The sequence below is a fragment of the Schistocerca gregaria genome, unplaced genomic scaffold (assembly GCF_023897955.1).
Source record: "Schistocerca gregaria isolate iqSchGreg1 unplaced genomic scaffold, iqSchGreg1.2 ptg000418l, whole genome shotgun sequence".
Taxonomy (NCBI): domain Eukaryota; kingdom Metazoa; phylum Arthropoda; class Insecta; order Orthoptera; family Acrididae; genus Schistocerca; species Schistocerca gregaria.
The window spans coordinates 417,307-433,651 of NW_026061850.1; positions in this window are offsets into that span (position 1 = coordinate 417,307).

Below are 16,345 nucleotides of genomic sequence, written 5' to 3' on the forward strand. Positions count from 1 at the left end.
CCATGTTTGAACAAACATAGCAGTCATGAAACAGAATCTCCCTGTTGAGAGGCAAGAAACATGTACCACAATTTGTGCATGTGGTGTCAAATATGCACCAAAAGACGATTGAATGTGGAATCTGCTTTCTGGCCATACAAACAGATGACCCTGCTGTAAACAAAAAACATATATCCACATTTCACGAATCAAATACATTACTCCACTGTCAAATTGACGAATATAAGTGATAAAGGTATCAATCAAAGGAAGCACCTAGCAAAAGAAAACAGTATTCTTAATAACTCCAATCATCAGAATGCATGGTGTGGTGATTTCCATCCTACATAATCACACTCGATGTTCGAATAAACATAGCAGTCATGAAACGGAATCTCCTTGTTGAGAGAGAAGAAACATGTACCACAATTTGTGCAGCACATTGATTATTTTTAGTGACCATTGCAATAAGATTTTTAAAAATTTAAAGCAATTGAAGGAGATACGAAAACAAGAATAATTATCAAATTCCTAACATTTGTTATACAGTAAAATGCAAGTGGTGTCCAATCTGCACTAATAACCCATTCAATGGAGAATCTGCTTTCTGGTCATACAACCAGATGACCCTGCTCTAAACAAAAAACATTTGCACACATTTAACGATTCAAATACATTACTCCACTGCAAAACAGATGAATATAAGTTCTAAGGGTAAAAATCAAAAGAAGCACCTAGGAAAAGAAAGAGGTCTTTCCTAATAACTCCAATACTCAGAATGCTTGGAGTGGTAGTTCCCATCCAACAAAATCACACTCCATGTTTGAACAAACATAGCAGTCATGAAACAGAATCTCCCTGTTGAGAGGCGAGAAACATGTACCACAATTTGTGCATGTGGTGTCAAATATGCACCAAAAGACGATTGAATGGGGAATCTGCTTTCTGGCCATACAAACAGATGACCTTGCTGTAATCAACAATCATTTACCCACATTTCACGATTCAAATATATTATTCCACTGTGAAATTGATGAATATATGTGATGAGGGTAACAATCAAAACAAGGACTCAGCAAAAGAAAGAAGTCTTTCCTAATAACTCCAATTGTCAGAATGCTCGGAATAGTGCTTCCCATCAAACAAAATCACACTCAAAATTAGAACAAACATAGCACGCATTTAAACGCAATCTCCCTGTTGAGAGGGAAGAAACATGTACCACAATTTGTGCAGCACATTTATTATTTTTAGTGACCAATGCAATAATATTTTTAAAAATTTAAAGCAATTGAAGGAGATACAAAAACAAGACTATCAAATTCCTAACATTTGTTATTCAGTAAAATGCAAGTGGTGTCCAATCTGCACTAAAAACTCATTGAATGGGGAATCTGCTTTCTGGCCATACAACCAGATGACCCTGCTGTAATCAACAAACATTAACCCACATTTCACGATTCAAATATATTATTCCACTGTGAAATTGGTGAATATATGTGATGAGGGTAACAACCAAAACAAGGACTCATATAAAAGAAAGAAGTCTTTCCTAATAACTCCACTTGTCAGAATGCTCGGAGTAGTGTTTCCATCCAACAAAATTACACTCGAAATTAGAACATAGCAGGCTTTAAACGGAATCTCCCTGTTGAGAGGGAAGAAACATGTACCACAATTTGTGCAGCACATTAATTATTTAATGACCATTGCAATAATATTTTTAAAAACAAAAAGCAAATGAAGGAGATACCTCAACAAGAAGATTTATCAAATTCCGAACATTCCTTATTCAGTAAAGTGCATGTGGTGTCCAATCTGCACCAAAAGACCATTGAACAGAAAATCTGCTTTCTGGCCATAAAACCACATGACCTTGCTGTAAACAACAAACATTTTCCCACATTTCACGAATCAAATACATTACTCCACTGTGAAATTGACGAATATAAGTGATAAAGGTATCAATCAAAGGAAGCACCTAGCAAAAGAATACAGCATATCCAATAACTCCAATCGTCAGAATGCTCGGTGTGGTGATTTCCATCCAACATAATCACACTCGATGTTTGAATAAACATAGCAGTCATGAAACGGAATCTCCCTGTTGAGAGAGAAGAAACATATACCACAATTTGTGCAGCACATTGATTATTTTTAGTGACCATTGCAATAAGATTTTTAAAAATTTAAAGCCATTGAAGGAGATACGAAAACAAGAATAATTATCAAATTCCTAACATTTGTTATACAGTAAAATGCAAGTGGTGTCCAATCTGCACTAAAAACCCCATCAATGGAGAATCTGCTTTCTGGTCATACAACCAGATGACCCTGCTCTAAACAAAAAACATTTGCACACATTTAACGATTCAAATACATTACTCCACTGCAAAACAGATGAATATAAGTTCTAAGGGTAACAATCAAAAGAAGCACCTAGGAAAAGAAAGAGGTCTTTCCTAATAACTCCAATCCTCAGCATGCTTGGAGTGGTAGTTCCCATCCAACAAAATCACACTCCATGTTTTAGCAAACATAGCAAACATGAAACAGAATCTCCCTGTTGAGAGGCAAGAAACATGTACCACAATTTGTGCATGTGGTGTCAAATATGCACCAAAAGACGACTGAATGGGGAATCTGCTTTCTGGCCATATAAGAAGATGACCCTGCTGTAATCAACAAATATTTACCCACATTTCACGATACAAATATATTATTCCTCTTTGAAATTGATGAATATATGTGATGAGGGTAACAATCAAAACAAGGACTCAGCAAAAGAAAGAAGTCATTGCTAATAACTCCAATTGTCAGAATACTCGAAGTAGTACATCCCATCCAACAAAATCACACTCAAAAGTAGACAAACATAGCAGGCATTAAACAGAATTTCCCTGTTGAGAGGGGATAAACATGTACCACAATTTGTGCAGCACATGTATTATTTTTAGTGACCATTGCAATAATATTTTTTAAAATATAAAGCAAATGAAGGAGATACCTCAACAAGAGGATTTATCAAATTCCGAACATTTGTTATTCAGTAAGGTGCATGTGGTGTCCAACCGCACCAAAAGACCATTGAATAGAGAATCTGCTTTCTGGCCATACAACCAGATGACCCTGCTGTAAACAACAAACATTTACCCACATTTCACGAATCAAATACATTACTCCACAGTGAAATTGACGAATATAAGTGATAAAGGTATCAATCAAAGGAAGCACCTAGCAAAAGAAAACAGTATTTCTAATAACTCCAATCGTCAGAATGCTCGGAGTGGTGATTTCCATCCAACATAATCACACTCGATGTTTGAATAAACATAGCAGTCATGAAACGGAATCTCCCTGTTGAGAGAGAAAAAACATGGACCACTATTTGTGCAGCACATTGATTATTTTTAGTGACCATTGCAATAAGATTTTTAAAAATTTAAAGCAATTGAAGGAGATACGAAAACAAGACTGTCAAATTCCTAACATTTGTTATTCAGTAAAATGCAAGTGGTGTCCAATCTGCACTAAAAACCCAATCAATGGAGAATCTGCTTTCTGGTCATACAACCAAATGACCCATCTCTAAACAAAAAACATTTACACACATTTAACGATTCAAATACAATACTCCACTGCGAAAAAGATGAATATAAGTTATAAGGGTAACAATCAAAAGAAGCACCTAGGAAAAGAAAGAGGTCTTTCCTAATAACACCAATACTCAGGATGCTGGGGGTGGTAGTTCCCATCCAACAAAATCACACTCCATGTTTGAGCAAACATAGCAAACATGTAACACAATCTCCCTGTTGAGAGGCAAGAAACATGTACCACAATTTCTGCATGTGGTGTCAAATATGCACTAAAAGACGACTGAATGGGGAATCTGCTTTCTGGCCATACAACCAGATGACCCTGCTGAAATCAACAAATATTTAGCCACATTTCACGATTCAAATATATTATTCCACTGTGAAATTGATGAATATATGTGATGAGGGTAACAATCAAAACAAGGACTCAGCAAAAGAAAGAAGTCATTGCTAATAACTCCAATTGTCATAATGCTCGAAGTAGTACATCCCATCCAACAAAATCACACTCAAAAGTAGAACAAACATAGCAGGCATTAAGCAGAATTTCCCTATTGAGAGGGAAGAAACATGTTCCACAATTTGTGCAGCACATTGATTCCTTTTAGTGACCATTGCAATAAAATTTTTAAAAGTAAAAAGCAAATGAAAGAGATACCTAAACAAGAAGATTTATCAAATTCCGAACATTCGTTATTCAGTAAAGTGCATGTGGTGTCCAATCTGCACCAAAGGACCATTGAAGAGAGAATCTGCTTTCTGGCCATACAACCAGATGACCCTGCTCTAAACAACAAACATTTACCCACATTTCACGAATCAAATACATTACTCCACTGTGAAATTGACGAATATAACTGATAAAGGTATCAATCAATGGAAGCACCTAGCAAAAGAAAAAGAGTATTTCTAATAACTCAAATCGTCAGAACGCTCGGAGTGGTGATTTCCATACAACATAATCACACTCGATGTTTGATTAAACATAGCAGTCATGAAACGGAATCTCCTTGTTGAGAGAGAAGAAACATGGACCACTATTTGTGCAGCACATTGATTATTTTTAGTGGCCATTGCAATAAGATTTTTAAAAATTTAAAGCAATTGAAGGAGATATGAAAACAAGAATAATTATCAAATTCCTAACACTTGTTATTCAGTAAAATGCAAGTAGTGTCCAATCTGCACTAAAAACCCATTCAATGGAGAATCTGCTTTCTGGTCATACAACCAAATGACCGTGCTCTAAACAAAAAACATTTACACACATTTAACGATTCACATACATTACTCCACTGCGAAACAGATGAATATAAGTTATAAGGGTAACAATCAAAAGAAGCACCTAGGAAAAGAAAGAGGTCTTTCCTAATAACTCGAATACTCAGGATGCTTGGAGTGGTAGTTCCCATCCAACAAAATCACAATCCATGTTTGAACAAACATAGCAGTCATGAAATAGAATCTCCCTGTTGAGAGGCAAGAAACATGTACCACAATTTGTGCGTGTGGTTTCAAATATGCACCAAAAGACGATTGAATGGGGAATCTGCTTTATGGCCATACAACCAGCTGACCCTGCTGTAATCAACAAATATTTAAACACATTTCATTATTCAACTATATTATTCCACTGTGAAATTGATGAATATATGTGATGAGGGTAACAATCAAAACAAGGACTCAGCAAAAGAAAGAAGTCTTTCCTAATAACTCCAATTGTCAGAATGCTCAGAGTAGTGCTTCCATCCAACAAAATTACACTCGAAAGTAGAACATAGCAGGCATTAAACGGAATCTCCCTGTTGAGAGGGAAGAAACATGTACCACAATTTGTGAAGCACATTTATTATTTTTAGTGACCATTGCAATAATATTTTAAAAAATATAAAGCAAATGAAGGAGATACCTCCACAAGAAGATTTATCAAATTCCGAACATTTGTTATTCAGTAAGGTGCATGTGGTGTCCAATCTGCACCAAAAGACCATTGAATAGAGAATCTGCTTTCTGGCCATAAAACCAGATGACCCTGCTGTAAACAACAAACATTTACCCACATTTCACTAATCAAATACATTACTCCACTGTGAAATTGACGAATATAGGTGATAAAGGTATCAATCAAAGGAAGCACCTAGCAAAAGAAAACAGTATTTCTAATCACTCCAATCGTCAGAACGCTCGGAGTGGTGATTTCCATCCAACATAGTCACACTTGATATTTGAATAAACATAGCTGTCATGAAACGGAATCTCCCTGTTGAGAGAGAAGAAAAATGTACCACAATTTGTGCAGCACATTGATTATTTTTAGTGTCCATTGGAATATTATTCTTAATAATTTAAAGCAATTGAACGAGATACGAAAGCAAGAATGATTATCAAATTCCTAACATTTGTTATTCAGTAAAATGCAAGTGGTGTCCAATCTGCACTAAAAACCCATTCTATGGAGAATCTGCTTTCTGGCCGTACAACCAGATGACCCTGCTCTAAACAAAAAACATTTACACACATTTAACGATTTTAATACATTACTCCACTGCGAAACAGGTGAGTATAAGTTATAAGGGTAAAAATCAAGAGAAGCACCTAGGAAAAGGAGGAGGTCTTTACCAATAACTCCTATACTCAGGATGCTCGGAGTGGTAGTTCCAATCCAACAAAATCACACTCCATGTTTGAACAAACATAGCAGTCATGAAACAGAATCTCCCTGTTGAGAGGCAAGAAACATGTACCAAAATTTGTGCATGTGGTTTCAAATATGCACCAAAAGACGATTGAATGGGGAATCTGATTTCTGGCCATACAACCAGATGACCCTGCTGTAATCAACAAACTTTTACCCACATTTCACGATTCAAATATATTATTCCACTGTGAAATTGATAAATATATGTGATGAGGGTAACAATCAAAACATGGACTCAGCAAAAGAAAGATGTCTTTCCTAATAACTACAGTTGTCAGAATGCTCGGAGTAGTGCTTCCCATCCAACAAAATCACACTCGAAATTAGAACATAGCAGACATTAAACGGAATCTCCCTGTTGAGTGGGAAGAAACATGTACCACAATTTGTGCAGCACATTGATTATTTTTAGTGACCATTGCAATAAGATTTTTAAAAATTTAATGCAATTGAAGGAGATACGAAAACAAGAATAATTATCAAATTCCTAACATTTGTTATACAGTATATTGCAAGTGGTGTCCAATCTGCACTAAAAACCCATTCAATGGAGAATCTGCTTTCTGGTCATACAACCAGATGACCCTGCTCTAAACAAAAAACATTTACACACATTTAACGATTCAAATACATTACTCCACTGCAAAACAGGTGAATATAAGTTCTAAGGGTAACAATCAAAAGAAGCACCTAGGAAAAGAAAGAGGTCTTTCCTAATAACTCCAATACTCAGGATGCTTGGAGTGGTAGTTCCCATCCAACAAAATCACACCCCATGTTTGAGCAAACATAGCAAACATGAAACAGAATCTCCCTGTTGAGAGGCAAGAAACATGTACCACAATTTGTACATGTAGTGTCAAATATGCACCAAAAGACGACTGAATGGGGAATCTGCTTTCTGGCCATACAACCAGATGACCTTGCTGATATCAACAAATATTTACCCACATTTCACGATTCAAATATATTCTTCCACTGTGAAATTGATAAATATATGTGATGAGGGTAACAATCAAAACAAGGCCTCAGCAAAAGAAAGAAGTCATTGCTAATAACTCCAATTGTCAGAATGCTCGAGGTAGTACTTCCCATCCAACAAAATCACACTCAAAAGTAGAACAAACATAGCAGGCATTAAACAGAATTTCCCTGTTTAGAGGGAAGAAACATGTTCCACAATTTGTGCAGCACATTGATTATTTTTAGTGACCACTGCAATAAAATTTTTAAAAATAAAAAGCAAATGAAAGAGATACCTAAACAAGAAGATTTATCAAATTCCGAACATTCGTTATTCAGTAAAGTGCATGTGGTGTCCAATCTGCACCAAAAGACCATTGAATAGAGAATCTGCTTTCTGGCCATACAACCACATGACCCTGCTGTAAACAACAAACATTTTCCCACATTTCACGAATCAAATACATTACTCCACTGCGAAATTGATGAATATAACTGATAAATTTATCAATCAAAGGAAGCACCTAGCAAAAGAAAACAGCATTCCTAATAACTCCAATCGTCAGAACGCTCGGAGTGGTGTTTTCCATCCAACATAATCACACTCGATGTTAGAATAAACATAGCAGTCATGAAACGGAATCTACTTGTTGAGAGAGAAGAAACATGGACCACTATTTGTGCAGCACATTGATTATTTTTAGTGACCATTGCAATAAGATTTTTAAAAATTTAAAGCAATTGAAGGAGATACGAAAACAAGAATAATTATCAAATTCCTAACACTTGTTATTCAGTAAAATTCAAGTGGTGTCCAATCTGCACTAAAAACCCATTCAATGGAGAATCTGCTTTCTGGTCGTACAACCAGATGACCCTGCTCTAAACAAAAAACATTTACACACATTTAACGATTCAAATACATTACTCCACTGCGAAACAGATGAGTATAAGTTATAAGGGTAAAAATCAAAAGAAGCACCTAGGAAAAGAAGGAGGTCTTTACCAATAACTCCTATACTCAGGATGCTTGGAGTGGTAGTTCCCATCGAACAAAATCACACTCCATGTTTGAACAAACATAGCAGTCATGAAACAGAATCTCCCTGTTGAGAGGCAAGACACATTTACCACAATTTGTGCATGTGGTGTCAAATATGCACCATAAGACAATTGAATGGGGAATCTGATTTCTGGCCATACAACCAGATGGCCCTGCTGTAATCAACAAACATTTACCCACATTTCACGATTCAAATATATTATTCCACTGTGAAATTGATAAATATATGTGATGAGGGTAACAATCAAAACAAGGACTCAGCAAAAGAAAGATGTCTTTCCTAATAACTACAATTGTCAGAATGCTCGGAGTAGTGCTTCCCATCCAACAAAATCACACTCGAAATTAGAACATAGCAGGCATTAAACGGAATCTCCCTGTTGAGAGGAAAGAAACATGTACCACAATTTGTGCAGCACATTTATTGTTTTAGTGACCATTGCAATAATATTTTTAAAAACAAAAAGCAAATGAAGGAGATACCTCAACAAGAAGATTTATCAAATTCCGAACATTCCTTATTCAGTAAAGTGCATGTGGTGTCCAATCTGCACCAAAAGACTACTGAATAGAGAATCTGCTTTCTGGCCATACAACCAGATGACCCTACTGTAAACAAAAAACATATACCCACATTTCACGAATCAAATACATTACTCCACTGTGAAATTGACGAATATAAGTGATAAAGGTATCAATCAAAGGAAGCACCTAGCAAAAGAATACAGCATATCCAATAACTCCAATCGTCAGAATGCTCGGTGTGGTGATTTCCATCCAACATAGTCACACTTGATGTTTGAATAAACATAGCAGTCATGAAACGGAATCTCCCTGTTGAGAGAGAAGAAACGTGTACCACAATTTGTGCAGCACATTGATTATTTTTAGTGACAATTGCAATAGGATTTTTAAAAATTTAAAGCAATTGAAGGAGATACGAAAACAAGAATAATTATCAAATTCCTAACACTTGTTATTCAGTAAAATGCAAGTGGTGTCCAATCTGCACTAAAAACCCATTCAATGGAGAATCTGCTTTCTGGTCATACAACCAGATGACCCTCCTCTAAACAAAAAACATTTACACACATTTAACGATTCAAATACATTACTCCACTGCAAAACAGATGAATATAAGTTATAAGGGTTACAATCAAAAGAAGCACCTAGGAAGAGAAAGAGGTCTTTCCTAATAACTCCAATACTCAGGCTGCTTGGAGTGGTAGTTCCCATCCAACAAAATCACAATCCATATTTGAACAAACATAGCAGTCATGAAACAGAATCTCCCTGTTGAGAGGCAAGAAACATGTACCACAATTTGTGCATGTGGTGTCAAATATGCACAAAAAGACAATTGAATGGGGGATCAGCTTTCTGGCCATACAACCAGATGACCCTGCCGTAATCAACAAACATTTACCCACATTTCACGATTCAAATACATTATTCCACTGTGAAATTGGTGAATATATGTGATGAGGGTAACAATCAAAATAAGGACTCATCAAAAGAAGGAAGTCTTTCCTAATAACTCCAATTGTCAGAATGCTCGGAGTCGTGCTTCCCATTCAACAAAATCACACTCAAAAGTAGAAGAAACATAGCTGGCATTAAACAGAATCTCCCTGTAGAGCGGGAAGAAACATGTTCCACAATTTGTGCAGCACATTTATTATTTTTAGTGACCATTGCAATAAGAGTTTTAAAAATAAAGACAAATGAAGGAGATACCTAAACAAGAAGATTTATCAAATTCCGAACAGTCGTTATTCAGTAAAGTGCATGTGGTGTCCAATCTGCACCAAAAGACCACTGAATAGAGAATCTGCTTTCTGACCATACAACCAGATGACCCTGCTTTAAACAACAAACATTTACCCACATTTCACGAATCAAATACATTGCTCCACTGTGAAATTGACGAATATAAGTGATAAAGGTATCAATCAAAGGAAGCACCTAGCAAAAGAAAACAGCATATCTAATAACTCCAATCGTCAGAACGCTCGGAGGGGTGATTTCCATCCAACATAATCACACTCGATGTTTGAATAAACATAGCAGTCATGAAACGGAATCTCCTGGTTGAGAGAGAAGAAATATGTACCACAATTTGTGCAGCACATTGATTATTTTTAGTGACCATTGCAATAGGATTTTTAAAAATTTAAAGCAATTGAAAGAGATACGAAAACAAGAACAATTATCAAGTTCCTAACATTTGTTATTCAGTAAAATGCAAGTGGTGTCCAAACTGCACCAAAAACCCATTGAATGGATAATCTGCTTTCTGGCCATACAACCAGATGACCCTGCTGTAATCAACAAACATTTACCCACATTTCACGATTCAAATATATTATTCCACTGTAAAATTGGTGAATATATGTGATGAGGGTAACAATCAAAACTAGGACTTAGCAAAAGAAAGAAGTCTTTCCTAATAACTCCAATTGTCCGAATGCTCGGAGTAGTGCTCCCATCCAACAAAATTACACTCGAAAGTTGAACATTGCAGGCATTAAATGGAATCTCCCTGTTGAGAGGGAAGAAACATGTACCGCAATTTGTGCAGCACATTTATTATTTTTAGTGACCATTGCAATAATATTTTAAAAAATATAAAGCAAATGAAGGAGATACCTCCACAAGAAGATTTATCAAATTTTGAACATTTGTTATTCTGTAAGGTGCATGTGGTGTCCAATCTGCACCAAAAGACCATTGAATAGAGAATCTGCTTTCTGGCCATACAACCAGATGACCCTGCTGTAAACAACAAACATTTACCCACATTTCACTAATCAAATACATTACTCCACTGTGAAATTGACGAATATAAGTGATAAAGGTATCAATCAAAGGAAACACCTAGCAAAAGAAAACAGTATTTCTAATAACTCCAATCGTCAGAACGCTCGGAGTGGTGATTTCCATCCAACATAGTCACACTTGATGTTTGAATAAACATAGCAGTCATGAAACGGAATCTCCCTGTTGAGAGAGAAGAAACATGTACCACAATTTGTGCAGCACATTGATTATTTTTAGTGACCATTGCAATAAGATTTTTAAAAATTTAAAGCAATTGAAAGAGATACGAAAACAAGAATAATTATCAAATTCCTAACACTTGTTATTCAGTAAAATGCAAGTGGTGTCAAATCTGCAAATAAAAACCCATTCAATGGAGAATCTGCTTTCTGGTCATACAGCCAAATGACCGTGCACTAAACAAAAAACATTTACACACATTTTACGATTCAAATACATTACTCCACTGCGAAACAGATGAATATAAGTTATAAGGGTAACAATCAAAAGAAGCACCTAGGAAAAGAAAGAGGTCCTTCCTAATAACTCCAATACTCTGGATGCTTGGAGTGGTAGTTCCCATCCAACAAAATCACACTCCATGTTTGAACAAACATAGCAGTCATGAAATAGAATCTCTCTGTTGAGAGGCAAGAAACATGTACCACAATTTGTGCATGTGGTGTCAAATATGCACCAAAAGACGATTGAATGGGGAATCTGCTTTCTGGCCATACAACCAGATGAACTTGCTGTATTCAACAATCATTTACCCACATTTCACGATTCAAATATATTATTCCCCTGTGAAGCTGATGAATATATGTGATGAGGGTAACAATCAAAACTAGGACTTAGCAAAAGAATGAAGTCTTTCCTAATAACTCCAATTGTCAAAATGCTCGGAGTAGTGCTTCCATCCAACAAAATTACACTCGAAAGTAGAACACAGCAGGCATTAAACGGAATCTCCCTGTTGAGAGGGAAGAAACATGTACCACAATTTGTGCAGCACATTTATTATTTTTAGTGACCACTGCAATAAGATTTTTAAAAATAAAAAACAAATGAAGGAGATACCTAAACAAGAAGATTTATCAAATTCCGAACATTCGTTATTCAGTAAAGTGCATGTGGTGTCCAATCTGCACCAAAAGACCATTGAATAGAGAATCTGCTTTCTGGCCATACAACCAGATGACCCTGCTCTAAACAACAAACATTTACCCACATTTCACGAATCAAATACATTACTCCACTGTGAAATTGACGAATATAAGTGATAAAGATATCAATCAAAGGAAGCACCTGGCAAAAGAAAACAGGATATCTAATAACTCCAATCGTCAGAACGCTCGGAGTGGTGATTTCCATCCAACATAATCACACTCGATGTTTGAATAAACATAGCAGTCAGGAAACGGAATCTCCCGGTTGAGAGAGAAGAAACATGTACCACAATTTGTGCAGCACATTGATTATTTTTAGTGTCCATTGGAATATTATTCTTAATAATTTAAAGCAATTGAACGAGACACGAAAACAAGAATAATTATCAAATTCCTAACATTTGTTATTGAGTAAAATGCAAGTGGTGTCCAATCTGCACTAAAAACCCATTCAATGGAGAATCTGCTTTCTGGTCATACAACCAGATGACCCTGCTTTAAACAAAAAACATTTACACACATTTAACAATTCAAATACATTACTCCACTGTGAAACATATGAATATAAGTTCTAAGGGTAACAATCAAAAGAAGCACCTAGGAAGAGAAAGAGGTCTTTCCTAATAACTCCAATACTCAGGGTGCTTGGAGTGGTATTTCCCATCCAACAAAATCACAATCAATGTTTGAACAAACATAGCAGTCATGAAACAGAATCTCCCTGTTGAGAGGCAAGAAACATGTGCCACAATTTGTGCATGTGGTGTCAAATATGCACCAAAAGACGATTGAATGGGGAATCAGCTTTCTGGCCATACAACCAGATCACCCTCCTGTAATCAACAAACATTTACCCACATTTCACGATTCAAATATATTATTCCACTGTGAAATTGGTGAATATATGTGATGAGGGTAACAAACAAAACAAGGACTCATCAAAAGAAAGAAGTCTTTCCTAATAACTCGAATTGTCAGAATGCTCGGAGTAGTGCTTCCCATTCAACAAAATCACACTGAAAAGTACAACAAACATAGCAGGCATTAAACAGAATCTCCCTGTTGAAAGGGAAGAAACATGTTCCACAGTTTGTGCAGCACATTGATTATTTTTAGTGACCATTGCAATAAGATTTTTAAAAACAAAAAACAAATGAAGGAGATACTTAAACAAGAAGATTTATCAAATTCCGAACTTTCGTTATTCAGTAAAGTGCATGTGGTGTCCAATCTCCACCAAAAGACCATTGAATAGAGAATCTGCTTTCAGGCCATACAACCAGATGACCCTACTTTAAACAACAAACGTATACCCACATTTCACGAATCAAATACACTACTCCACTGTGAAATAGGCGAATATAAGTGATAAAGGTATGAATCAAAGGAAGCACCTAGCAAAAGAAAACAGTATTTCTAATAACTCCAATCGTCAGAATGCTCGGAGTGGTGATTTCCATCCAACATAATCACACTCGATGTTTGAATAAACATAGCAGTCATGAATTGGAATCTCCCTGTTGAGAGAGATGAAACATGTACCACCATTTGTGCAGCACATTGATTATTTTTAGTGACCATTGCAATAGGATTTTTAAAAATTTAAAGCAATTGAAGCAGATACGAAAACAAGAATAATTATCAAATTCCTAACATTTGTTATTCAGTAAAATGCAAGTGGCGTCCAAACTGCACCAAAAACCCATTGAATGGATAATCTGCTTTCTGGCCATACAACCAGATGAACCTGCTGTAATCAACAAACATTCACACACATTTCACGATTCAAATATATTATTCCACTGTAAAATTGATAAATATATGTGATGAGGGTAACAATCAAACCAAGGACTCAGCAAAAGAAAGATGTCTTTCCTAATAACTACAATTGTCAGAATGCTCGGAGTAGTGCATCATATCCAACAAAATCACACTCGAAATTAGAACATAGCAGGCATTAAACGGAATTTCCCTGTTGAGAGGGAAGAAACATGTACCACAATTTGTGCAGCACATTTATTATTTTAGTGACCATTGCAATAAGATTTTTAAAAATTTAAAGCAATTGAAGGAGATACGAAAACAAGAATAATTATCAAATTCCTAACATTTGTTATTCAGTAAAATGCAAGTGGTGTCCAATCTGCACTAAAAACCCATTCAATGTAGAATCTGCTTTCTGGTCATACAACCAGATGACCCTGCTTTAAACAAAAAACATTTACACACATTTAACAATTCAAATACATTACTCCACTGTGAAACAGATGAATATAAGTTCTAAGGGTAACAATCAAAAGAAGCACCTAGGAAAAGAAAGAGGCCTTTCCCAATAACTCCAATACTCAGGATGCTTGAAGTGGTAGTTCCCATCAAACAAAATCACACTCCATGTTTGAGCAAACATAGCAAACATGAAACAGAATCTCCCTGTTGAGAGGCAAGAAACATGTAGCCCAATTTGTGCATGTGGTGTCAAATATGCACCAAAAGACGATTGAATGGGGAATCTGCTTTCTGGCCATACAACCAGATGACCCTGCTGTAATCAACAAATATTTACCCACATTTCACGATTCAAATATATTATTCCACTATGAAATTGATGAATATATGTGATGAGGGTAACAATCAAAAACCAGGACACAGCAAAAGAAAGAAGTCTTTCCTAATAACTCCAATTGTCAGAATGCTCGGATTAGTGCTACCATCCATGAAAATTACACTCGAAAGTAGAACATAGCAGGCATTAAACGGAATCTCCCTGTTGAGAGAGAAGAAACATGTACCACAATTTGTGCAGCACATTGATTATTTTTAGTGACCATTGCAATAAGATTTATAAAAATTTAAAGCAACTGAAGGAGATACGAAAACAAGAATAATTATCAAATTCCTAACATTTGTTATTCAGTAAAATGCAAGTGGTGTCCAAACTGCACCAAAAACCCATTGAATGGATAATCTGCTTTCTGGTCATAAAACCAGATGACCCTGCTCTAAACAAAAAACATTTACACACATTTAACGATTCAAATACATTACTCCACTGCGAAACAGATGAGTATAAGTTACAAGGGTAAAAATCAAAAGAAGCACCTAGGAAAAGAAAACAGCATATCTAATAACTCCTATACTCAGGATGTGTGGAGTGGTAGTTCCCATCCAACAAAATCACACTCCATGTTTCAACAAACATAGCAGTCATGAAACAGAATCTCCCTGTTGAGAGGCAATAAACATGTACCACAATTTGTGCATGTGGTGTCAAATATGCACCATATGACATTTGAATGGGGAATCTGATTTCTGGCCATACAACCAGATGACCCTGCTGTAATCAACAAACATTTACCCACATTTCACGATTCAAATATATTATTCCACTGTGAAATTGATAAATATATGTGATGAGGGTATCAATTAAAACAAGGACTCAGCAAAAGAAAGATGTCTTTCCTAATAACTACAATTGTCAGAATGCTCGGAGTAGTGCTTCCCATCCAACAAAATCACACTCGAAATTAGAACATAGCATGCATTAAACAGAATCTCCCTGTTGAGAGGGAAGAAACATGTACCACAATTTGTGCAGCACATTTATTGTTTTAGTGACCATTGCAATAAGATTTTTAAAAATTTAAAGGAATTGAAGGAGATACGAAAACAGGAATAATTATCAAATTCCTAACATTTGTTATACAGTAAAATGCAAGTGGTGTCCAATCTGCACTAAAAACCCATTCAATGGAGAATCTGCTTTCTGGTCATACAACCAGATGACCCTGCTCTAAACAAAAAACATTTACACACATTTAACGATTGAAATACATTACTCCACTGAAAAAGTTCTAAGGGTAACAATCAAAAGAAGCACCTAGGAAAAGAAAGAGGTCTTTCCTAATAACTCCAATACTCAGGATGCTTGGAGTGGTAGTTCCCATCCAACAAAATCACACTCCATGTTTGAGCAAACATAGCAAACATGAAACAGAATCTCCCTGTTGAGAGGCAAGAAACATGTACCACAATTTGTACATGTTATGTCAAATAT